Source organism: Miscanthus floridulus, chromosome 8 (genome assembly GCF_019320115.1).
Source record: "Miscanthus floridulus cultivar M001 chromosome 8, ASM1932011v1, whole genome shotgun sequence".
Lineage (NCBI taxonomy): Eukaryota > Viridiplantae > Streptophyta > Magnoliopsida > Poales > Poaceae > Miscanthus > Miscanthus floridulus.
The window spans coordinates 30,433,186-30,459,834 of NC_089587.1; the positions used below are offsets into that span (position 1 = coordinate 30,433,186).

The 26,649-nt window shown below is 46.8% G+C and overlaps 1 pseudogene; it reads right to left on the reverse strand.

Annotated features, from left to right (window-relative positions):
- Positions 1-7,014: 7,014 nt before the first annotated feature.
- LOC136471461 (beta-galactosidase 4-like) lies at positions 7,015-11,850 on the reverse strand (annotated as a pseudogene).
- Between the last annotated feature and the right edge of the window lie 14,799 nt (positions 11,851-26,649).

Below are 26,649 nucleotides of genomic sequence, written 5' to 3' on the forward strand. Positions count from 1 at the left end.
ATGGATGTGAAGAGTGCATTCCTCAACGGCCCCATTCAAGAACTTGTCTATGTTGAGCAACCACCGGGTTTTGAAGATCCCAAGTTCCCCAACCACGTCTACAAACTCCAAAAGGCGCTCTATGGGCTTAAGTAAGCACCAAGAGCATGGTATGAATGCCTTAAGGAATTCTTGCTTAAACAAGGCTTTGAAATAGGCAAAGCCGACCCTACCCTTTTCACTCATAAAGTTGGTAAAGATATATTTGTGTGCTAAATATATGTCGATGACATAATATTTGGTAGTACTAATCATATTTTTTGTGAGGAATTTAGTAGGATCATGACAAAGAGATTTGAGATGTCCATGATGGGTGAGTTGAAGTTCGTCCTCAGATTTCAAATCAAACAAGTAAAGGATGGAACTTTTATTAGTCAAACGAAGTATACCCATGATATGCTCAAGAAATTTGACATGGTGAATGCCAAGCCTATCAAAACTCCCATGCCAACCAATGGACATCTTGATCTCAACATTGAAGGGAAAGCCATGGATACCAAGGTATATCATTCCATGATCGGCTCTCTACTTTATTTGTGCGCATCTAGGCCTGATATTATGCATAGTGTGTGCACGTGTGCTAGATTTCAAGCTAACCCGAAAGAGAGTCACTTGGTGGCCGTTAAGAGAATCTTGAGATATTTACTATACACTCCTAACCTTGGTTTGTGGTATCCTAAGGGCTCTAAGTTTGATCTACTTGGGTATTCGAATTCCGATTACGCCGGTTGTAAAGTAGATCGAAAAAGCACTTCGGGGACATGTCAATTCCTTGGACGATCCCTAGTGTCTTGGAGTTCTAAAAAGCAAAAATGTACCCCTTGACGAGGCCAAGGCCGAGTATGTTGCGGCCAGTGCATGTTGTGCCCAACTACTTTGGATGAGGCAAACTCTTCGTGATTTTGGATGTCATTTCACCAAAATCCCATTATTATGTGACAATGAGAGTGCCATTAAGCTTGTAAACAATCACATAAGCCACTCTAGAACCAAGCACATAGACATCCAACATCATTTCTTGAGAGACCATGAAACCAAAGGAGATATCGAAATTCACCATGTGAGCACCGAAAAGCAACTAGCCGATATCTTCACAAAGCCCCTCAACGAGTCAAGGTTTTGTGCTTTGTGTAGTGAGCTAAATATACTTGATTCTCGTAACATGGTTTAAATTTTAGCATGCCTCTATTTGATAAACTAGTATCTAGGCAAAAGAGTTGAAAATTTTCATATTGTGCATGAAAATAATTTATAAAAGGCAACTTATGTATCATGATCATGGTCTGTATTGATTATTTGTTTCTGGTCATGATATATAGGTGATATGTGTCCATATCTTATATAGAGAGTCATATAGATTATAGCTAACTCCCACTGTTTTAGGGAGTGCGGCAGTGCCGCGCCTGCCGTGCGGCAGTGCCGGGCTAGGCATACGGCAGTACTGCACTTTGAATCTCAATTGAGATTCAGCCCAAACGATTTTTACTGTGAGGCCCATTTATTCTTCATCTTATCCTCAGGTCCGCAGTAACTTTTTCCCTCTCTCTTCCCCCCGACACCGACGCCCACGCCTCTCTCTCCTCTCAAGCCCGTGCCGTGGCTGATCTCTGGCAGTGTCGTGGTAGCTGCCAGCACTCCCTCAACATCACTGACAGCTGCTACTACCCCTGACCTGAGCAGTTTCTTCCCTCTCCTCTCCCATCCTCGTTTGAGAAGATGGAGCACGAAGATAATGACCGAAGGGGAAAAAGAAAGATGAATGAGCAAAGAGACAAGGATCCACCTTTTCATGGTCGAGGGAGGTCAGCAGCAACCGGTAGCAGTGCAGCTCCATGGGGACTTGGTGATAGGGGAAGGCGCAAGCAATACATTGAAGATGAGGAGAGGCTGGAGATGACATGTCATACCACTAATGCCATTTCTGACACCCCACAGCATCTCTCTGAGTTTGATAGCAGATACATGAGAGATTTTGAGGGTGAGATCATCATGAGACCTCCAGATGACTCCTGCCAGCATGCAGTTGTCAACCATTCCAAGAGTTGGAAGCTGGTGGAAGAGGCGAGGGGGATCAATCCCTATGCAGTGCGCAAGGATTTGGGCATTGATTATAGATTTTGGAATGAGTTTCATTTCAACTTTTATGCCACTACCATTCTTACATCCAAGAAAACCAAGATCATCAAGATACAGTATATTGATTAGGATGAGATACAGAAGAAGGAGGAGCCTGAGTTTGACAAGGTAATTAAAATTTGTGACAGGTTCTAGCTTTGCAGGCATCATGGGTTTCCAGTATAACTAGAATAAGGAGGTCCTTGCATGGTTTCATACCACATACTTCTATGATTAGACCTCTAATGAGATTCACTAGATGACTGATGGTCAGCACTATCGAGTCGACTTTGTCACTTTCAGCCAGATTCTTGGCTTTGGGGAGGAGCACAGAGGTTACACTTACATTCATGATGAGCCTCGAGCTGAGATCCGTGACATCAGTTACATGTGGTGAGATAAAAGGATTGCAGATGGCAAGAGGAGTGGTCTACATAGCTTCTATTACATCCTCAACAACCTCATCAGGAACACCATCAACCCAAAGGATGGAGCAGCCTCAGATATTAATGGCTATGTATGAAATGTGTTGGCTAGATTTGCTCCAGGTGGGGACAGGTTCAATGTCCCTAGATTCATGTGAACTAAGTTGAGATTTGTAGTGGAGGATGGGAGGAGGGGGCTGCCCTATGCCCCTTACCTCATGTTCATGATTGAGAGGGTCACTGGATTTTATTTTCTGAAGGATGGGTTGCACACCGTCTACAAAATTGAGAAGACCCAGCCAGCTGCAGCTACTCAGGGAGCGGAGAGCTCTCATGCTCATGTAGATATCCCTGAGTCTTCCCACTCTAGGTCTCACAGAGGAGGCAAGATGAAGAAGTTTGGCAAGTGGTTGAAGGCAATCTTCGGCAAGTGCACCTATGCAGCTGACAAAGCATATGAGACACAGCTTGAGCAACGTCAGCAGCGTGGATAGGACCTTCTATCACTTCCTCCTATTCCACCTCCTCCATAGTATGACCTTCCGAGTCTCTTTGACACAGATTCAGATGATGAGGATGATGATGATGATGAGCAGCAGGGACGAGCAGTAGATTGGGATGAGACCCTGAAGGGATACCGTCAGAGACAGGAGCCGAGGTGTTCCACTCGCTACACCGCCACTACTCACCGTTAGGGCCGTGCATGTATTGACTCCAACGGCGATGATGGTGATGGTGGTGCCGGGACTGCTGCAGAAGGTATTAGGGTTGTAGGAGGTGATGATATTGATTGGACGGACATCTAGGCAGATGACGTGTATGTGTTGATCTTTCTTCTTTTCTTCTTCTTTTGGTGCTTTATGCCAAAGGGCGAGAAAATTAGAGGGGTCCAACAACTTTTCGACGCCATGGTCAGCAGCTGCGCTTCATGTCCTATTCGATGAGTGTTAGTCTTCACTAAGTGAAAAGTTTGAGAGTCGCTAAAAACTCTAAATTATGAAATAATGCTACTATTTGACTTTTTGTGTGGGATATAGATATATATTAATCTATGTTGTCATTTGTGATACAATTAAGCTAGAATATATATCTTTATATGTACCACATATTATGTGGTGTATGTTCTGATCTGTGCTGTTACAGCAAGTGCGGCTGTGCCGCACCTAGCTGCAATAGTAAACCATGTTATGCATAAACTGTTATTTGCATCACGTTTTACATACCTGACACAGTATGCAGCACCCCATAGGAGCATGGATGTAGGGGGGAGCCCCATCACTTTCACTAAAATATGAATCTTGGCTTCTTATGGCAATTTGAGAATTCAATTCTCTATTGACATACTTAGGAGGAGGCTCTACACCCATGGCTCGAAAGTCTCAGTATTTATTTCATGTCTTTTGTAAGCTCTAATTGGGTTGTCATCAATCACCAAAAATAAGGAGACTAAAAGTGCAATCAAGCCTTAATTGTGGGTTTTGGTGATAATGACCGCGCAATTAGAGAACTAATGAGATTTATGGAGATGACAAGCAGGGAATTTATATTTGAGGATGCTACACGAAATGGAGGAGCCCCCAATTATAAATGTAGATGGCTTTAAACTCAAAGAAGGTTTAAATTCTTTTATATATTGAATTTGAGTATAGGAAAAGTCGTACTATAAAGGGGGGCACAATGATTAAGCTAATATGTGCTACCAAGTTCTTAAACAACCACATGCATCATCAGATTCACAGCCAAGACAGTCTACACTTCACTATTACCCTTGTTGTCTTGCATGATGCAGGCTCCGACTCTCCCGAACCCTTGGTCACGGGCTCCAGCTCGACCGACCCTTTGGTCGCGAGATCCGGCTCGCCCGATCCCTTGGTCGCGGGCTTCGTCTCGCCCGACCCCTTGGCCGCAGGCTCTGCCTCGCCCGACCTCGAGACCGTGGGCTTTGTCTCGCCTGACCCTTGGGCGCGGGCTCCGTCTCGCCCAACCTCGAGGCCGTAGGCTTTGTCTCGTCTGACCTCTTGAGTGTGGTGTTCGGTGTGGGCTAGGGGTATATATACATTTCCCTTTTATCCCCAACGGCTATCTGCGATTTAAAGTGACCATTAGGGGCTGGGGGTATATATACATTTTTCCTTCCTCCCCAACGATAACCGAACAAGCTCTCTTCTTCCTCGCTTCGGTACGCCCAAAACAGAGCAGGGGCTCTCTCTCTCACTCCATTGTTGACCTCAAGCCCCCAAGCAAGCCCATTGATTTCTCTATCAATCCTTGAGGGATAAGGGTTCAAAACTCGATTAGAGAGCAGCTCCATTGATTCCTAAACTCTAAAGAGCACTTGGTTCACGTTTTAGCGGGCGGTTGTGTTTGTTACTCTTGGAGCTTGGCTCCTAGCCGGCTAGAGCATCGTCCGTGGAGCTTGCCAACTTTTGTGGCTGCCCCGGGAGATTTGTAACCATCTTTTGAAGCTAGTAAACTCACCCCTCATCTCAAGAGTTAAGTCTCTTAGACTTGAGAATGCGGAAGGGCTAGAAAACTCTAAGCCTTAGTGGTTAACCTCAATAACGTGGAGGTAGGCAAACCTTGGTGGCGAGCCAAACCACGGGATAAATCATTGTGTCACTTATGCTTGATTTACATTACTTTCATGATATATTGTTGATTGGGGTGATTTCTAGAGTTTGAGGCTCATCTACTTGTGTGCGGTGTTCCCACCACTTTCAGCTATCGATCTGTGATCTACTACCCTGTAGGAAGCTAAAAATTTTACCCAATCTAAATTTCGTTAGGTAAATTTTGAACTGTGAACTAATCTCTCCTATAGGTGCGGCAGTGCCACGGGTGAATTTGACTTCGGTTTGAGTTGAATTTTTACAAGTCTATTCACCCCCCCTCTAGGCGTTCCAGAGATCCTACAAGAATAACAATTAAAAAGGGATGAAGGGATATTTTTTATATATATTTGATTGAAGTTGAGTATGTTTGACAGTTAAAAACTAACGGACAATATTTGGTCTTGGTTAACTTGTTACCCTCATGGTTATATACCATAAGAAGAATTTTGTTTTGCAAAGGTTTAACTGAGATTGATGTTTGGTTAGCGGCCATCGGTAGCCACGCCGAAGGTGGGGCGAGTTGTGGCGAGCCGCACATGTGGCGGAAAAATTCGACGCGACAATTTGTGGCTGCTTTTGTACTACGGCCTTGTTTAGATTGCAAGAGTTAGAAAAATTTGGCATTGTAGCACTTTCGTTTGTATTTGACAATTATTGTCCAATTATGGACTAACTAGGCTTAAAAGATTTGTCTCGTAATTTACAATCAAACTGTGTAATTAGTTATTTTTTTATCTACATTTACTGTTGTATGCATGTGTCCTTAGATTCGATGTGATGGAGAGAAAGTGAAAAAACTTGAACTTTGAAGCAATCTAAACAAGGCCTACGTTTTCTTGTGGCTGCCACACTTGTGTCACGAACGAAATAAGCGTCCCAGATTTTATGGCGAGCCAAAGGCCTGGCGATATGCGACCAGCATTAAACACACCCTTAGAGCGAGTATAATAAGAGACCGTAAGAAAGTTGAATGGTGAGGTGGAGAAGAGAGGAGGAGAGAGAAGAAGCGAGTTGTAAACTTACAGCCAGCTTAAACACAAAACCAAGAAACTTTGCTAGAGAGATAGACAGGTCATGTATTAATAGAGAATGACTGGCCACTATATAAGTGGGCTGAGAGATAGACCGCAAGGATTATTACAATCGACAGCCGACTGTATTATTAGCTTTGCTCTTACATGGTACTTTGGCAATGTAATGTTTAAATAAAGAATTCCAGTCTCGTAGCTCACGAGCAATACAGTTCTTCCAGGCTTAGTAACGCTATTGCCACATAAGTACACATAGAAGTTCCAATGAAACTCTTTTGGCGCCAACCTTCGTTGGTTTGCCTTCTTCCCGCCTGAAAATTTTCAAGCAGAAACATGGGTCGGACGTCGGACAGTGCCCTGCACATCCTATCCTGCCACTGCCACCACTCTGATTCTTGCAGCTCAACACTCGCATGATCCAATCTCATGAATTCGAGCACCAACTTTTCAGATAGGACGCGTAAACACCAGCGGTTTGCATTGCAGCAGAGAGCAGATGCAGCAAAAGCAACAGAGTACTCTGCCGACCTCTGGCACCTCAAGCCTTCCCATGCTTCAGTTTGACCACAGTGAATAGTACAGTGCTATACATACCGCATACAGTACCAATTTTTGAACTAATACCAGTCCCAGGCCATGTTTAGATTGCAAAAAATTTCAACCCGATGAATAGTAACACTTTCGTCTTATTTGATAAATATTGTCCAATCGTGGACCAACTAAGCTCAAAAGATTCATCTCGTGATTTCGAACTAAATTGTGCAATTAGTTATTTTTTTTACCTACATTTAATGCTCCATGCAACAGTACGACAGCAAAATAGCTTCGGCTCATGGTTTTTGCGACTGATAAGCCAGCTGATGTTGTTTTGTTGTAAGAAAAAAAACATTATACCATGGCTCCTAAACCGGGCCGATAAGTTCAAGCGCGTGCAATGGAGTATTACCATTCCATAAACAGATCAAGCTAGATCGATCAGTGTTTCGTGTCCACGTCTTCAAAAACACAGCATGCAGTGGCCTGCCGCGAGCAGCAGCAAACACCTACTCCCAGCGTACATACGGAGTACCGTGTAGCACTAGTAACATTCAGAGAATTGAAACCGAAAAAAAAAATCCAATTGAATTGGCCTCGAAGTGTGTGCCGGTGGCCGGCCGGTGCAGCTAGCTGCCGTTCCTGCGGCCGCACTGATGGCCGGCAACCACCCTCCGCTCTGCATAAATGCCATCCTCCCCTTCCTTGTAGTATACCGTTGCTATGATGTGATTTGAGTGTAGTGTACGGTGGTGTGTGTATAAATACCATCCACAAATACGGCGTGGTTAGTTTGCTCCACGTCATGGGCTCAGTAACTAATCAATGGATGATCGATATACTCACACATTGGAGTATATGTACGAGTTAGACGCAATGTGTGTGGCTCGCCATGTTCATGTGGTCCGTGTCGCGAGGGCGACGCCGGCGAGGTCGCCGCCGCCGTACTCCTCCAGCACCACCAGCAGGTTCCCGCTTGGCTTCAGCCACGACCGCGGCACGTGGTACCTGCAATTGCAAATGTGAAGAAATGTCATGTGTGTTCTCCGTGACGAAACAAGCTAGCGCCATATCCTCACTTCCCACGTTTGCACGCCACAGCTTTGTTTCTACGGAATACAGTACCTACCATCTCTGGGAGAGGTCGCCGCAGTTTGACATGCACTGGTCCTCGCGGTACGTCCCGGCGTAGCTGCACCGCCGGCAGCTGCCGGAGTAGGCCCTGTACGACCAGTACCTCCCGGCGTGGTGCCCGTTCACCCACATCTGGCCCTTGCCCATGCTGCCCATGTCCAGAGCCACCGGATCGCTCCCTGCCGGCGCGTTGAACAAGGCCTGTTCGTCACACCAAACAAGGATTCAGCAACACAAGTCACTTATCACTGCTGCCAATGCCATCTCTTCAGAAGTTCAAATCGCTAATGGAAGGACCTTGTGCCAAGTCAGTGGCTGTTTGCCACCGGGGCCGGCCCATTCCACGGCGGAGCTTCCAGTCACGGTGTGGAGGCCGAGCGACTCGCCTTTCAGGCCGACCTGCGCCAGGCAAGATTCAGTGTGATTCTGTGATGAGCTTATTAGTATTTCTGATGGAAGAAGGCATTTTTTCACGGATGCCTGGATGGTACAAGCACCTGATATGTCCATTTCTGATGGCTGAGGTCCCTCTTCCCCTCATTCAGGCCGGAGAGGGTCACTGGCCCGAGGACGCCGACGTTCCACAACTCAAAATGGTTGCCATTGTTCTACATCACCACCATATTCGGCGGTACAAACATTTTTTAGAGTAAGATGATTTTTTATGATATTGAATTGGCCTGTGATCAATCAACTTACAGGAAGGCCCACTGCTGAGCTTAGGATGGAGATCTTGTTGCTGCCCTGCCACATCTTCACATGTCCATTGAACCTAAGTTTCGGGTTGTCATAGCCGCCATAAACAGATCCTACAACATAAACATTCTCTCAGTATAATCCTCGTACAGACCTGATTGGTAACAAAATGCTGCTAGAGAGAGAAGTTATTAGTACCATATGATCTCCCATTGACGAACACCTGCATCGAGTGTCCAGCGGAATACACAGTGAGCTGAGGCCACTGGCCAGACTTCAGGAATTGTTCATTGGCACCAATGTTGACACTGCAGTGAGCATAATTCAAAGTTAAGATAATCCATCAGGTTTCAGAAAGAAATGGTTCCAATGATCGATGAAGCCTTATCAAGGCCACTAGGCCAGTCAGTCACTCACTGGGTGGTGTACCACAGATAGTCTGATTTGTCCCATGTCAAGCTGAGTTGCTCGACCAGGCCATCCCTTGTAAACGCACTGTCATCCAGCGAGTTTGTGTCTTCGCTGTAGGACTGCCAAGCGAAGTGTAACACCGGGTTCATCTTCGGCAGCAGAGTTGGCTCCTTCACCTACACAATTATCACATTTTTCTCATTAGACTACATGATCCCGTTTGTCCTGTAGAGAGAACGAAAGATTCAGCCTTCAGTACGCTCTCACCGTTGCAGTGTTGAAGACCGCGGTTTTGCAGTCAGGCAGAATGCTGATGGACCAAGCAGGGAGGTCATAATGACGCCCATCAAACCTGATTTTCACAGCAGTCTTCATGTGGTAGTTCGACAGGAATGCGGCACAGGCTCCATTCTTCGACTTGAAGACATATGCCTGGAAAACAATTGATCGTTCCATCATCTGCTGATGTTTTCTTGTATTTGGCAACACATTGCCATGTGAGAAAATTCGTAGCAAAAATTAACCTTCTCGTAGTTTCCAATTGATTGTATTGTTGGATCACCAGAAATCAACGCGGGCTCAGCCTGCTTGATAGCCCTGTGCAGGTCCCTCAGGTGACCCCATTTTGGTTGCCTAAGCAGACCTGAAATGTACATCCCAGACTTTTCAGGTCAGCTCAGCCCAACTCATGTGAACAAACAGGTAAAACCACGCTGTAAACTTCCCAACAAATATCTCTGGATGACAACCGATGGGAATTCAAGTTTGTCAAAGATGGCAATCACTGCATACCAAATTCATCGATGGGGGCATCATAGTCATAGCTGGTTGCGATGAAGGGGCCACCGGCCGTGCGCCCAAAGTTTGTCCCTCCATGGTACTGCATCAGATTCAGAATATGCAAATGTGGTCACAACAACAAGAATAGCATTGACTGCAACGGCAGTAATGGTGTGACCAGCATGGCCTCCTTAGTTTTCTTACCATGTAGTAGTTCACGAAGGAGCCTCCTTTCTGAATGAACCTCGCCACGGCGAAGGCCAGGTCCTCCACAGGCCGGTGAGGCACCGCGCCACCAAACTTGGTAAACCTTTTGATATTGTAAAATTACAAAATTAGACCATTCTTAGATATCGAAACGTTTTCACGGGATCGGCATGACTTCTGGCACGACTTGGATCAAGAGAAGTACCATCCAGTCCAGGCTTCGGTCCACATGGTCGGCTTGTACTTCTTGTTCGGTGTGAAGTAGTCGCAATAGAAGCCGTTGCAAGTGTTGATCTGCAATGATCAATTCACACAATGTAAGAACCGAAAACAGTTAAGCTGCACATAAGAAATTCAGGTACTTGACACCAGCCAGCCACGCCACCGTTGATGGTGCAGGAGTAGCGTGCAACCGAACATACCACAGGGTCCGGGGCATCATCCTGCTTGCACATCACCCACGGCACGCCGGTGTTGGTCCCAACAGCCATCTGTGCCACCCAGTGAGCATACTGGCTTGGCGCCACTGCCCACGACGGACTCCATTGGCCCGAACTCGTTCTCCACCTGCACATAGTGGGCGGATGAGGCTCTAGTTCTGCTCCAATTGCGAGTTGCATTGCAAAGTTGAACCAGAAATGTGACGGTGCACACCTGAGCCATGATGATTGGGCCTCCCTGCCACTCGAATAGCCCCTCCGACTTCATCATGGACACTATCTTCTCCACAAACTTCTGCATTGCCGCCTGGGGTAAAAAAAAAAGAATCAGGCACATCCCTCCAGCCCCCCACCCACCCAATTGATGCAAAATGGAAGAAAGATAAAATCTTATCTCATTGCCATAACTGAAAACAAATCAAATCTCTTTGGGTGAAAGTGAAACTAGTACACTACCTTGAAGGGGCCATTGTCTGTCCTGAACCTGATGCCCGGCACATACTTGAGCCAAACAGGAAAGCCACTGAAAAGAACAGACATCGACTGCAATGTTAGCACATTACAGTAGTTCTAGCAATTCACAACCGAATTGCATTACAGGACCAAAAATTCGTAGTCTGCGAGAGACAAGAGTGTTGGTGGTGGTGGGTACCCGAAGTTCCACTCGGCGCAGACGTAGGGGCCGATGCGGAGGTGGACGTAGAGGCCGGCCTGCCTGACGAGCTTGACGAAGCGGACGAGGTCGTAGCGGTCGGCGAAGTGGTACTGCCCCTGCACCGGCTCGTGGCCGTTCCAGAAGACGTAGGTCTGGATGACGTCCAGGCCGCCGTCCTTGGCCTTCTGGATCAGCCCGGGCCACATCTGCATTCGACTCGGAGTCGGAGAGCAAGAACCAGTCAGTCAGTCGAGGTGAGAGCCGCCGGCCGCCGACCAGCTTCTGGTTTGAAGCGGCGCGCAACGGCAGGCAGGCAGGCGACCTGCATTTGGGCGAGGGAGGCGAAGAGACGGCCGGCCATGGACACGGAGGCGAGATTGTACGAGTACGGTACCTCGGGGGTGCTTCTCGGGTAGTGGATAGAGCCGGAGATGAGGATGCGGCGGCGGCCGTTGATGACGAGGGAGCGGTGGTCGTACGAGACGGCCGCATTGGCCGCCGAGGCCAACAGGGAGGCCGCCAGGAGGAAGACAGCGAGCAGGATGCGACTACCGCCGCCGCCGCCGCTGCAGGCGGCAAGAAGACGCGGCGCTGCGGCCATGGTGCGTGCCCGCCGCCCACCTCACCGGTCCTCTCCTCCGAAGAGCAAAGCTCCCTGAGTCCCTGGCCTTTCTCCCTCCTGGAGTAGCAGTGACCTGCCGCTTCTTGGCCGAGCGAAGTGGCAACGGGGAGGGGCGGAGGGCGTAAGGTGGTGGCGTTTTTGTCGAGAGGAGGCGGCAATGGCGACGGGGGAGTGCGCGAGCTTTTATGCTGCTGCTCTGCTTTTGCTCGTTGTTTTATCCTTGTTTGTGCGGGTCGCTTTTGGATGGTTACCGCCGGCGGTGAGCTGCCGAGCTTGGGCCGTGGAGTGTGAGACTTTTAACGGTGTGCCATTATAATAAAAGATGGTCAAAGTCTACATGTCATCGAAAAGTTTAAACACATCTCAGTGTCATCGTTGAATTTTTTTCCCTCCAAACCATTCCGTCCACCTTCTATTTGATTTCTACCGTTTGACAGGCCTGACATGTGGATCCGACCGATAGTGATATCTAAAATACCCTTCTCTTTGACCCTGTCCTCTCCCTTCTTTCTCTCTTTGCCTGGTGAGGCCAAGCTATAAGTGACCTGGGCACCTTCTACCTCCGTCGCGCTCGTGCATCGCGCTCCCAAAGCCGCCCACCATCCTAGCCGCCGTGCGCGATTCGCCCGCTCGGCCGCCCGTTCGTGCACGTGAGGCTTCGCTTGGTCGCGTCGTCCGCGTGTTGTCGGTGTGGGCCCTGGCAGAGCGCGTGTGGCACGGACGCCATGGCCGCTCCGAGCCAGCGCCGCCACAATCACCGGCACCTCGCAGGACGCCCATGCCGCGGCCATGCGCTCCAGCCCGTCTCGCAGGGCGGGGCGCACGAGGCGGCGCCCGCGCTGCCAGCGTCGGGGATGCAGGGTGGGGCGCAGTGCTCGCGGCGGAGCTCGCGCTGCCAGCGTCGAGAACGGGCCGAGACGGCCCGCTGCTCTGCCTCGGCCCGTCCCCATTCGCGGAGCGGCTGCTGGACAACTTCGTTCGGCTGGTTCGCCGATCACACCACCACAGAGTTCAGGAGTGCTCGTCCTCTCCGGCGGCACCATCCTGGGCCTCGTCTACAAGTCCCGCAGACATGGTGGCCCTCGACGTCGCCACGCAGCCCTCGTCGCCCGGACCCGCAGCTTGCGCGACGCCAAGCTCTGTCCCGCCATGCTCATGGTGGGAGATGACACGGTGGTCGTGATGGACAGCATCCTGTGCGGCGGCGACTTGCTGCTTGCTTTGAGGCGCTCCGCCGCGGCCCCAGGCGGCAGCGGCTGGCGTGCCGACCCGCTCACGAACCCGTCCAGTCGGCCCTTGGAGCCGGATGACGGTGACAGGCTTTTGCACCAGTGTGTGTCGTGGCCTACTTCGTGGTGGGCGCGCGCGTGTGGATCTCCATCGACGACGGCAGAGGCACCTTCTCCTTGGACGCCGAGCGCGGGACATGGAGGAAGGAGGGAGACTGGGTGGCTCCGTGCCATGAGTGTGCTCTGTTCGTGCCAGAGCTCCGTTCAGTCACTAGGCGTGGGGCGAACAAAGCCGTCGCCGTCGTCGGAGCCTCGCCGTGGTGCGCGAGTGCGGGCCTTCGGGCACCGCAGCGGGGCAGCTCCCGCACGCATGCCGGGGAGCGTCGGTGGCGGAGGCTCCCGCTTGCAGGTGGTGGAGCGGCCATGGTGGGGTGGGCGTGCGGCCCCGGCCGGCGTCGTGGGCGGGACGGAGGTAGAGCCAGAGGGGCGACGGAGGTTGGGCGGGGATTTCTTGGTTGGCTGCTGTTGGTGGAGAGGGTGGACTGGTGGAGGGGATAAGGCCAGAGGGGCAGGCAGAGAGAGAAGGTTTGGGTGGCTGACAAACAGGCCCCACTATAAGGATAAAATAGTCATTTCATCTGCCTGATTGATAGCATCAGAGGCAAAACTGGATGGAATTGTGTAGAGGGCAAAAAAAAAAGTTTGATGATGGCACCAAAGTATATTCAAACTTTTTAGTGGTAAGTAGGCTACGACAATCTTTTACAGTGGTACGGAGGTAAAAGGCTCGTGGAGTATGGAGTGTGTGTTCGTGCACGGGAATGGTGGAGTGGGTGGGTGCGAGAGAGAAAGAGAGAACAGGGGCTTTTATGGATGCTGCCAAACTTGCCAAGCTGAGCTGACAGCCGAGTGAAGGCCGTCGTGATGAGCGAGAGAAGTGGAGCAACAAAGAGGTGGGGCCACAGCGTTACAAGCACCTGCTCGTGTTCCTTTTTTTTTTTTTTTTGCGTTTGTGTTTTTTCCGGTGAAGTGTTGTAATTTGGGACAGAAGGGGGCGGTAGCTAAATTTAGGATCTAAACAGATTTGCTAATAAACATGCTAACTATTAGCAGGTGGGCTATTAAGTGTTAGTTTCATTAGCAGGTTTAGAGTTGCTAATATATGCTAATAGTTTATATACACCTTCAACTCGTTGTCAAGCATCTATTAACAAGTAGATTCAAATAGCACCTGCTAAAAAATAGCTAGCTAAAAATTAGCAGCTAATAGCTAGGTAATTTTTATTGCTAATAGATCTAAACAAGCCCTAAGGTTGAGAAGGGTAAATTATAGCATAGGATGCCTCTTCCTGCTCACATCCTAGCCACGTTGTCGTGTGTAAGCAAAGCATGTCTCACGTTTGCTTGGTTGCCACGATAGTAGCAAATGATACAGGTTACCTGGCTTGTTGCTCCTCGTTTCCGTGTGAATGAAATGCAGTCCTCTCTATGTCCGGCTTTGTCAATGAAATGGTGTCAATAAAACTGGGGTTTAAACTCTTTTGGACTGCATGAAATTGAATTGAATTTTTAAATTATCTGAAGCAAACAATCTCTTTGACTTGGAGTATCTAGACTATATATACATTAAAATAACAAACATTTTTGTCTTGAGAAATACTAGTTTTTTTAACACGTAAAAGATTTGCGCATCATTGTATTAAGAGAGGAGAAGCTTGTTACAGAGCACTTCGCCCGCGCAAGGGGCTCAAAGGATCAATGAAGCTCATGCCCGCCCTAAGGCCATACTAACTAGGCTAATACTAGGTTCCATAGCACAATATAGCGTTACTAGTTCTTTAAAAACGCATAAAAAAGAAACCAATAAGTTGATGAACAGGGGAATCAATAAATAGGTACTGCACAAAACATGTTTAGAGAGACGGACACTAGCGCAATACTGTTGTGACTTGTGAGTACTGGTTGCATGCAGGTTGCAGCAACAGGCCCACTATCGACGTCGAGAGATAACGAAATTTAGGCGTTTATTTCCTCCCACAGAGTATACTCTCTATTCTATTGGATGATTCGACGTATGTATAGAGTATTAAATATATACTAAAAAATAACTAATTATATAGATTGCAACTGATTTGCTACAGTAACATATGCTAATGATAGATTAATTAGGCTTAATACATTCATCTCGTGGATTACTGATGGATTCTGTAATTTATTTTTTTATTAGTATGTGACACCCCATGTAACACTCGATGTGACATCTCTAAACTTTACTCCATGGATTTAAACACCACTTACTTTTGATATTGTTATTTAATTAAAAATCCTTGAAAAGGCCATTAAAAGAACTCTGACACAGCTGCGGCTGATTTGTAGGGCTAATTTATTGTGAGAGAAAAACACTGTTTCCATAACTGAAAAGTAGAACTAATTCTGGCTGATAAACTCAAGCGAACAGGACAGTGACGCTGCTGGTGGGCTTTGGTTCTGGCCAAACATGTTTAAAATCTATCCACACGGTAATACTACATTTTTTATTATCAATATTTTAATTTTTCACCCCGATGTAATGCTGTTAAGCATTAACAAAATTTTCCTTTATATTATAAAAAATATCAACTTTTGACAGGATTAACAGTACTGTATTCCTTATAGATAAAACTTTTGTAATATAGACCATTTCTTTTTTAGAGTTTATTGTGGTATTCTCAAATAACTGTGAGCCATTCATTTAACTAGATAGAATTATCTATTACTTTCTAAGAGGTAACATGTGAAATATGTATTTGATTAATTTTTTTATTTTGTAATGTAGGATGAATAAAGAAAGTTTTAGCTCTATAAATCTTTCTTTTAGATCTAATTGATGCATGTGATAATCCTCATATCAATTTGAGCTATAATCCTCACATCTTTCTTTTAGCTTTGTAAGTTAGATATTTTTTCATTCCTTTTACAATTGATGTGAGGATTATCAATCCAAATCTATTTTGCAGGTTCTATTTAGGAGAGCCACTGGTTTGGTTTCGGACCAATTTACAAATGTATGAGGATCGACATAGCGCACATGGTGGGAGGCTTGCAAACTTCGGTGACCATGATAGTGAGACTATTTGTGTCCTATGGATGGCCTTTGTTATTTAGAATTGGCTTCTGAGTTGTTTTTGTCATAAAAACTTTATTAGCCAAGAAATATTGAGTTGTAATGAATTTGTCTGATTCCTCCTCAAAGGATGAATCCGTAAATTTTTTCCATTATTGCCTGAAAAAAAATGTGCATGTCAAAATGGAAATTCACATTTGTTTTGTCTTTTCTCCTTTTCTGAAAGAACCTTTTTTAGTTCTAAAAACAGTTCTTATTATATAGATTATTCTTCTAAGCAGTAGTAGTACTAGTGTAAAGATCTTTTTGTCCTAAAGAAAATCTTAATACTGCTCTTTCTCCACACTAGGTAGGAAAAATTCTAGGGCAACAGCGTCATCCATGCATCTACATATTATATATAATTGTTTGGTACCAACGCAAGACATTCATACACGTCAGGAAGTATGTTCAGCTTGTTCGGTTGGCTGGTTCGTATCGTTGTTGGTTCGTTTATGTGAGAGAGAAGTACTACTAGCTGGTTTATATAAATAGTATTCATGTGAGGGGGCTGGCCAGCCAACCCAGCCAGCCCGCCCCCGCCGATCGGGCTGGTTATTGTTTAGTGATTCCATTCGATAAGACAAAATCAGTAACGCATGTGTCCGAGATCCGGTTTTGGCTTATGCTAATCATCAAACGCATCAGGTAGTGTGGGAGGTACCATCTAAGCATGCACGTGATGCGAGAGCGGTCATTGTAGAGTGGAGTATTATCCCCCGCCACACATGCCACTGTCGCTTGCAAAGCATCAAATGGTCCTAGGCGATGCCTATTTTCAAGGCTGGCCAGACTATTACTGATACATAGCACCACGTGAGTCTTATTCAGTTTTCATATGTGCACCAGCTAGAGACAAAACGGAGGGAGGATGAGAGAAAGCTTGAGGAATTGAACATTTTTATCTCTAACAAGCAGTTATGGATAAATATGCATGGTAAGATTTATCTAACAATCTGTCTTTAGAGGATATTTGTGAAGGCTAAGGAGAGCTAGTTTTAAGTGTCGTTTGATGTTCTTAGGGCCTATTTGGTTGGTGACCAAAATTTACAAAGCCAAAGGTTCGTCGTGCCACAATTTCTTCGACAGTTGTTTGGTTCACTGCCACACCTAAGGCACGCCACACTTTCTTAGCACCCTGCCCCACATGTCATATACTCACCACACTTTCTTTGACAGCCACAGTTTGTCGAAGGTTAGGAGTGGTAAGTTTTGGTCACCAACCAAACATGCCCTTAATTTCTCGTTTAGGCGTACTATAAATAGGGTATGAATGGGTAGCTTCGCCTAGGATCATCCATGTTTTCTATTTGGTTGGGTTACATAAAAGTGGGATCAAACTTTGACACTTGAGGCTCATCTATCAGGTTTTTCCATTTATTTCTTGTATCTTCGCTTATACCTTTCTCCCCCAACGGTCGATATCGTTGTGCTCGCCGAGCGCCTCCGCCGTCCTCTTCGCGCCCCTTACTCCTAGCTCGTCAATCTCATTGTGCTCGCCGAGCGCCTCTGCCATTCTCTTCGTGCCCCTTACTCCCCGCTCAATCTCGTCATGCCCCTTTCTCTCCATTCGTCGATCTCGTCGCGTCCCAGCACCTCCAGCGATCTTGTTGTGCTCCAAGCGCCTCCACGACCGGCACACCTACCCCCACTCCACGCCCCTGACGCCCATGCCTCCACCCCCCAGAATCCACACCTCTACCGTTGTGAAATCCGTTGAAATCTAGGGAATGCCTTCGCCTCGGATCTTTATGGTCACTCATTTCTCAAATATTTAGGCCCTGTTTAGATTCCAAAAATTTTCACCCCAAAGTGTCACATCGAATCTTGCGGCACATGCATGGAGTACTAAATGTAGATGAAAAACAAAACTAATTGCACAGTTGGGTAAGAAATCGCGAGACGAAACTTTTGGACCTAATTAGTCCATAATTAGACACTAATCGCCAAATACAAACGAAAGTGCTATAGTAGCCAAAACTAAAAAATTTTGCCAACTAAATGCGCCCTTAGTTGAATCCATAATTATGACCCGATAGTGAAGCTTTATTTTTGCCAACTCATACACACCTAGCAGTGATGGTGCAACAAGAATTAAACTATTCGCTTGCTAAAAAGTATTACTGGAGTAGTGGTAGAACAGAGCGTATATGTTCTGCTAGCTTAGATACGCAGCCTGCAGGTACGGACGCGTTTCCTCCAGTATATATTTATATATTTCTTTATCGATCGATGATCGATCCGGCACCGTACCTCTTGAAAGAAAAGAAAAGAAAAAAAGAGTAGAGTAGATGCGTGGTGAAAGCGAAAGACCAAGAAAGAAGCATATCGGCCGTACGCCTTTGATTGTTCCATGCATCAGATACGCGCTGTACCAGTGAGGCACATTGTTGATACTCCATGAAAGAAAAGGGTAATGGTCGGTGTTTCGAACCACCGGCGAGTAAAAATGTATCTATGCGTCTGACTCGGATGGTGTGCTCGGAGGACACAAGAATTTATACTAGTTCGGGCGGAATATTCCTACGTTTAGTCTGCTGTTGCTCGTGTTACCGGCACTAGTTTGTAGTAGGGGTTAAAACGGGCGAGAGAGGGAGAAGGTCCAAAGTCTCTGATGAAAAGATCGAACAGAGTTGAGTCTTGTTGAGCTCATTCAGCCGTGTCCTCGTCCCTCCTCAGGGGGCGTCCTGCTTTCCCTTTTATAGGTGAAGGAGAAGGCACAGGTTACAGAGAGATAAGAGAGAAAAGGGGAAAAGCGAGGGAGAAGAAGGCCATGCGGGTCCCGCCGACGCTGTAGATGGCGATGGGGACGGCTCCATGTCGGGCTCCTGTTCACCACTGGTGGCTTGCCTCGACGTCATCAGCCGGTCGTGGCGTCCCATCCCGCCCCGGCAGATGGCATGGTGGACCGACGTGCCTGTCAGCGGCCGTACGGGGATTTAGCAGCACAGCGACCACGCACTCTGTCACTGTTGGCGATGTGAACCCTTGGGTGTGGCCTGACATGGCCATGGGTCACGTCGAGACGTGCCCGCTTCCCTCCTAGTGTCAGAAATTTGACCCCGAGATCGTACTCTTAGATCCATAATGGTTGGAGACGGTATGGACCCTCATCGGGCGAGACGGAGCCCGCGCCCTCGGGGTCGGGTGGGACGGAGCCTGTGCCCTTAGGGTCAGGCGAGACGGCTCCCACACCCTCGTGGTCAGACGACACAGGGCCTGTGCCTGAGGGGTCGGACGAGACAGAGCCCGTGCCCTCAGGGTCGGGCCGAAAGAGATAAAAAAAAGAAACATAGCACGGCACACATGTCTGACGTGTCTTCGTTTTCCCGGTCCGCTCCGCTTTGCCCCGAATCAAACCGAGTCATGCAGGCAGTTAAGTCCCTACAAAATAATAGCCTCGTTCGACTTACCTTATATTCGGCTTGTTCGACTTTTTTTTAACCGGAACATTGTTTTCCTCTCTTAATATTTCAGTCAGAACAGTGTTTTTCAGCCACTTTCAGCCAAGTTTCAGCAAGCCGAAGATGACCAATATTACCTAATCTCTTTATATTACTATAATTGTCCCGGAATCCATCTATATTATACAAATCATAAAACAGAGAGTTTGAGTCGGTTGTCCAGCCTGGAGATATCACGATCTCCTGTAGCTACCAAAAATCAAAAGCAAGTCGCTTATACTATATCTATGAAAAAACACCAAACCAAAGAATTCTGAAGCAAATCAAACGCCCCAAACTAAGCGAGGAAAAAAAAATCATGAAGCAGGCAGCGCCCGTCGGCTAGCGATAAAAAAAAAATCATGATGCAAGCAAGCAAGCGCCGTCCAACCGACTATCCAAGCGCAACGTCGATCGGGGATGGGGCAAGTCCGTTTGGGGACTGCGAGGCTGTGTTTGATCTTCTCCGCCATGGACGACAGGCTCCTCGAGGACGAGCCTGGGGATGACGAAGCCAAGGAGGATGAGATCGCCGGCCACGATTTTTTTTTTCATTTTTAACCTTTTTTCTAAAATAAATAAATTTCAAATCTAACATCGTTTTTTTTAATCTAACATTTTTTGCGGCGCCAAAGTTCATGGCGTAGCCAAAATATGCTGTCGCGCCACAAGCATCGGTGTGGCACAATCTGCCACGGCGGACAGCGATTTCCACGTGGAAATCCTTGCCACGTCAATGTCGTTGGCGCTGCAGCACTGTAGCGCCACGCCATCCAAACTGGCGCGACATGGCACAACCTTAGAAAAATTATATCTTTTTCATACGATCTCGGATGATGATCTTTATATAAAAATTATAACTCTTCGACGAGATCTATAACTTTCTAGTTTTGAGTTTTAAACATGTAAGTCACATTGTGCATTCAAGATAACGACCTCAAATGAAAAATCTTAAAACTATAAAGTTATAGATCTCGTGGAGAGCTATAATTTTCATATAAAGATCATCTTCATCCCGCATCGTATAAAAATATACCATTTTTCTAAGGTTGCGTCTTGCCATGCCACGTCAGTTTGAACGGCGCGTCGCTAAGTGCTACAGCGCCAACGCTAGTGGCGCGGCGAGGATTTTCACGTGAAAATCGATGTTCGGGTCACGGACTTTGGCGTCGGCCAAAAGAGAGATTTGAAAATAAAAAAACTTAGATTTGGAATTTGCATAAAAAAGAGGTTAAAAATGAAAAAAAAATCCACGCCGCGCGGAGGTTGAGCGCGGTGAGGACCAGGGTTCAAAATTTCAGCGAAATTTCACGAAATTCGGTAATTTTGGTGGTGGCCGAAAGAAAAATCCGAAATTTTGTAATACACTAATACATGTGTTATATAACTTTAGACTCAAATTTTTATTGTTTATATTGCATATTTTTGTATTGAATAGACGTGTAGTCATAAATCATACTAATATTTGTTTAGATTTAAATGTTTTTTTAGAAAAAGCATACTTCATGTGCTAGTCTCTAAAAAATTTCGCTGAAATTTCGGTCGAATTTTGCGAAATTCGATAGTTTCGGTGGTGGCCGAAATTTTTGCAATACCGAAATTGAAAACTCTGGTGAGGACGAGCTCGCCCGCGTGGAGGATGAGAGCTCATTGTGGCATGGGAGGTCGAGCATGTGCAGCCCGCTGGTAGCGCGAAGGTCGAGCGCAGCGTACCCGACGGTGGCGCGCGCAGGGACGACGAGCCCGACGGCGGCGGCGGCGCGGAGGACGACTGCGAGGAGAGCAGGCCACCAACGACGCGGAAGATGAACGCGAGAAGGAGTCCGCCAGCAGCCGGGAAGATGGGTGCTGGGAGAAAGAAGAAAAGGAAGGCGTGGGGGCTCGGCTGGGGAATCTATAAGATTTTTCTCAACGCTTGCTCTCTCCCTATTCCGATTTCAGGGCTCTGAGATTGGGCGAAGGCAGGAAGGCTCGACGGCTTGACTGCGTCACAGGACTATCGCCGATGGCGAAAAGTTGGAGGAGAATAGGAGATAAGTACGAAGACATGAATCTCATGTATTGTGGAGGGTCCCACAGATTATCCAATGTATAAAATATAAATACCATATCAATTTTGCTAATTATGTTAGGTTGATCACCACCATGGTCAATTGGACCCTTATCCGCGTCCTGATCGGGGGCGCTCAGCCTTTGTACTGGCTGATGGGCCCCGTCGCGCAGCGCCATAAAAGGACGGTGGGGGCTGGGGCACCAGACACGAGATTCACCACAGCCGCCAGCCCCACCGTGATGTCCTAACCCCAGTTCGATCTAGAAGGGGAAGCTATAAGCGACGGAAAGCGCCATCGCTTTCGCCGTCGCCACAAGCAGCGCGCCCGCACTGTTGCTACCTACGATGACTTAGCGAGCGCATCTCTGCTTCCCCTACTACTACGACTCCAGTGGCCATGTCGCAGTGGCGCCGTGGCCGTAGCTACGCATGGTGAGGTACATCACCAAGTCTCTCATTAAGCTAAGTATTACCTACTGATCTACGCCTAGAAGTGCTTTTAGTTCTATCAATGGTTGCAGAGCCATGGTTGTTAATGGGTAGATCCAGTTTGGGGTAGAAAACAGGAAAGAAATCAAGAAAGAAGTGATCCAAATCGGCTCAGAAATCCTAACCCTAACCCTAACCCTAACAGAGAGGTCGACGAGGGTAGGGACCTACCCGGTTTTTTCTTGCCGCAGTCACCACCGCCGTCGCGCGGGAAGAAGCTCCACCGCCGCCGAACTGGCACGCAGGGAGAAGCCGAGCCGCATGAGCCCCGGCCGAGGGCACCGTCACAGGACCGCTTGACGGCGGTGCGCTCACCCACTGGGGAGCATGCGCTCCGACGAGGGGACCCGCGAAGGCGCTGCACTTTGATCTAGGGTTTAGGGCGAGCCCTCACTGTAGTGTCTGTGGGGACTAAGAGCACCACTGTGGTGCCGTTCGACGGCGCCACGCGCGGCTTCAGTCGCACGCGTGCACCGACGAAGGGCACCACAGCGGCGCCACCACCTCCTACGTTGACCTCGGGTGTGGCGTCTATGGTACGCGGTGAAGAGTAGCCAGTGTTATTGTTAGGGGAGTGGAGCCACGTAGAGTCAAGGGCATCGTCGCCCAGACCGCTCGACGGTGGCCTGCTCAGCCTCAGGCGAGCGAGCTCACCGGCGAAGGGACCGGCGGTGGTGCCACTCTACAGTCGCCTCTCCATCTTGGCACTGAAGAGAGAGAAAGGGAAGTGAAGAATGAGTTTATGGTTTTGGGGGAGCGACGCAGCATAGTTTTTGTTTGGCCGAAATCAGCGCATGGCCGTCGATCTCAGATCAACGGCGCACAGCAGCCGGACCAAAAATAGCCTAGGCGAGCGCGAGCGGTGGGCTACTTTCCCAACCAAGGCCCAGGTTGCAGCCTGGAGCACGGGAGCGCGCAGAGCGCGCGTAGTGGGCCTGGCTGATTCCAGCTCGAGCCCAATGAACAATATTGCTTTGAGCCTTTTCCTTTTTTTCTTTTTCATGCTAATTTTGCATAATTTCTGGATATTGATTAATGGCTCAAAGAAAATTAGTTAAGATAATTTTTCTAGCGGGTAAAATTCACCAATTATGTTTAAGTTTTCCGCTGCAAAGTTTAATGTTGATTATCTTCTAATTAAATTCGAACCAACGGGATAATTTAATTTGAAGAGCAGTTATATTTAGTAAATTATGATTAAGTTTATGCTCTAATTAAATTGGAACCAACGGAAAAATTTAATTAGAGGAGTAGTCCATTTTATTTAAGTAAGATTATGGTATTGTCATTTTCTGACCAACGTTGATGATGACAATATTATAATGAATTTAAGTTTGAAGTTTGAATCTCTGATAAATTTTACACCAACGTGGTCAATTTTTTAGAGAGTAGATAAGGACCAAGAAATGCTCCTAAAGTAAAATAATGTATTTCATTATCAAGTTTCCGCTGCAATGATGTTGATTATCTTCTAATTAAATTCAAACCAACGTGAGAATTTAATTTTGAAGAGTAGTTATATATATTTCAAGTTGATTTATGAGTTTTATGCATTAATTTCATTTTGTACCCAACGGTGATGTAGAATTAATGCAAAAGCACCTTGTTTATTTAACCGACGAAATCACTCGGCTACATGCCAACAGGCTACAATGCTGGGCTATGTGAATGAAAAGCCTTGAGTCAAGCCAGTTTAGGACTATTTTTTGTTAGTTTATTAATTTTCTGATTAAATTAGAACCAACAGGAAGATTTAATTAAAAAATAAAGTATAAGCGAATGTTTTAGTCGTCATGACTAAGTTTTGTATAGATTTATCCTGCATGGAGAGAAATTCTAGCATAGTACTTATGCTAGTCAATCCTACATAGTGGGAGAAGTTTTGTGATGATTCACATGTTTTGTATCCCGCATAGCGAGAGTAGTTTTGGGTAGCTCTTATGTTGTACTAGTATTGACCGTGGCACAATAGAAATGCATTGTCATGGTCAATACTAACCAAAAGATAAGAAACGATGCAAGCATGACTTGCAAAAGTACTGCTAATGAAAGATCTCGTTGAGTTCTTGAAGTAAAATAAGGAAAGTGTACTCCTAAATGGATCAATAAATAATTTTATTTACATGACATAATCATGTGAATGAAGTAAGTTATAAGTATCTCCTCGTTCACAAGCTTTTTGAATAGTTCTCGAAATTATGGCAGTAAAGTTCATGTCATATTTTAAGGGGAAGAATATTAAGATCAATTAAGAAAAATACTCTTCATTAAGAATGAGATAAAGATCAATTAAGAAAGATACTCATCATTAAGAGTGAGATAAAGATTAATTAAGATGAATACGACCGTTGGAGGAGTACAATAGTCACAACAATCATACCCCTAAGCAGAGAAAAAGCTAAATTTCTAGACCTTTTAAAGTTCCGACAGGAAGATAGCGTAGCCAGCCTCAAAGATGTTAAGGTCGTGCTTAAAGCGCCATATGAGATTTTAACAAATTAAATCCAAAATAAGATATTTGAAGATACACCATCTTTAGACAAGATGGGAAGATCTAGGGGACCATGATATGTACAGGTATGTAGAGACCTAAGACTTGAAGGAAAAAGAGGGACTGCATGCCCACTCTAGTGACTCAGGAGCAACAAGTTTTTCAATACCTATTGATGTTGTATGACTAATACAACACCTGTTGTTAGCTCTTCGAAGAAGATGAATAATATAAATAAGGACCTTATAATACAGGAGCCATTAGAATCAATTGCCTCTTAGCAATGAAGAGCAACAACAGCCCCATATGAAAGTGCCAGTAGATGAGGCCCTAAAATGTCTCAAACAATTAGTAAACCAGTTTTTCTGATGACTATGAAGTCTATGTTAGTAAAAAAATTCAAATAGAGGGTGATCCCACCTCATTTGAAGAAGCCATGAGAAGCGTTACTCATTTGAATGGCAAGAAACTATCGAAGTTGAAATGAATTCGATGAATACCAATGATGTTTGTGACTTAGAAGAAATTCCTGATGGAGCCCAAATAGTAGTGTCAGGTTCATAAACCCAGGGTCTCTCACGGACCGGCTTCCCAACAAAGGCTCGGCCTAAGTAGACAACGCGTAACTCATAGGCTGGTCTAGGTATCTAAACAACAGGCTAGAAGGGCGATCTAATCACTGACCAGAAGGTCTGGCTGAGAAGGAGCGGCGCCTGTTTTCTGAGTCTAGCCCACCTTTCCGACCAAAGGGTTCACTTCAGTCTCTAGCCCACCTCCGAATGGCTTCTCCGACTGGAAGGCCTGACAAAAGCACTACTTCCGACTTCGACCCCATGTCTTCGATCGGGGATGCCCCGCTCGAAAAGGACTAGGAAACGAACGGAGAAAGCAAAGCAAGGCGCACAAGTCAAACCACGATACTAGGGACCGTACCCTGTACACCTGCAGAAACAATACTCTGCAACCTCCCTGACACAAACAATGTAGTTGGCACCAAAATTTTCCCTACAGTATTGTGGGCGCCATTAACTCCCATACGGTAAGGCTCCCCCACATGCCTTTGGGCATCGACAGTGTTGTGGGCACTGGCATTTACCGCACCGAGTGAACATGGTGAAACCCCTCATATGCCTCTGGGCATCAACAGTATAGCAGGTACCGACATCTGCCATACCCGAACAAAACGACGCAACCTCCCACGTGCATCCGACATCCAACAGTGTTGTGGGCGCCTACCATCATCCTGTACCCGCCGACGTGGGCAAAAAGACTTAGAAGGATACGTACTCTCTTCCTCTCACTTGTAAGGCCATCGCCTTCATCTATAAAAGGGGATGTGCTCTCTCCCAATATTCAAGTGATTCTAGATTTATTAGATCGATCAAGTTCACTAGTTCACAACCACAGAACCGCCAAGTTCGAACCTCAAACATACGCTTGAACACTTAGCCCATAGCAGGGCTCCCGTTACTCTCGGCCCTTCCGACCGGAGTCCGACCGGGTCTCTTGTACCCCCCATCTTTCTCCTTCTCGTTTGTAACCCCACTGTAAACTTTGAGCACCTAGGCTCAGAAATAAAGTCATCGACCTATTCAAACTAGACGTAGGGCACGTTGCCTGAATCAGTATAAACCCTGTGTCATTGAGTGCTAGGCCACCTCTGATCACAATGTACGGTAAAACTACAAATATTTACTCATTGGTCACTTTCTGCACACCCACAGTTGGCGCCGTCCATAGGGAAGACGTTGTACGTTCAACACTTTTTGGTCATCAAATGGCCCACTTTAATGCCACCTTCGCCATGGTGGGCTCAAGCGATACGACTCGCTTTGGCTCACCGGAGTTTCCCGTACACCCATCGGTTGGGATGTGGGTTCCACCCGTCTTCGAGCCGTCCTAGGCCTTCCTCTTTGGAAGCCTGAACTTCATTGCCAACTAGCTTAGTGTACTACACCTTTATGAGGAGGCACTCATTCCAGCGCCCGTCGGAGGGGTGTCCTCCATCGGCTCTAGGACGCGCGACGATTTCAACAATGAGGCATTTGCGCTTCATTCCGAGTAAACTCTCTGCTCAAACCCGGTTGTGAGTAATGTGCAT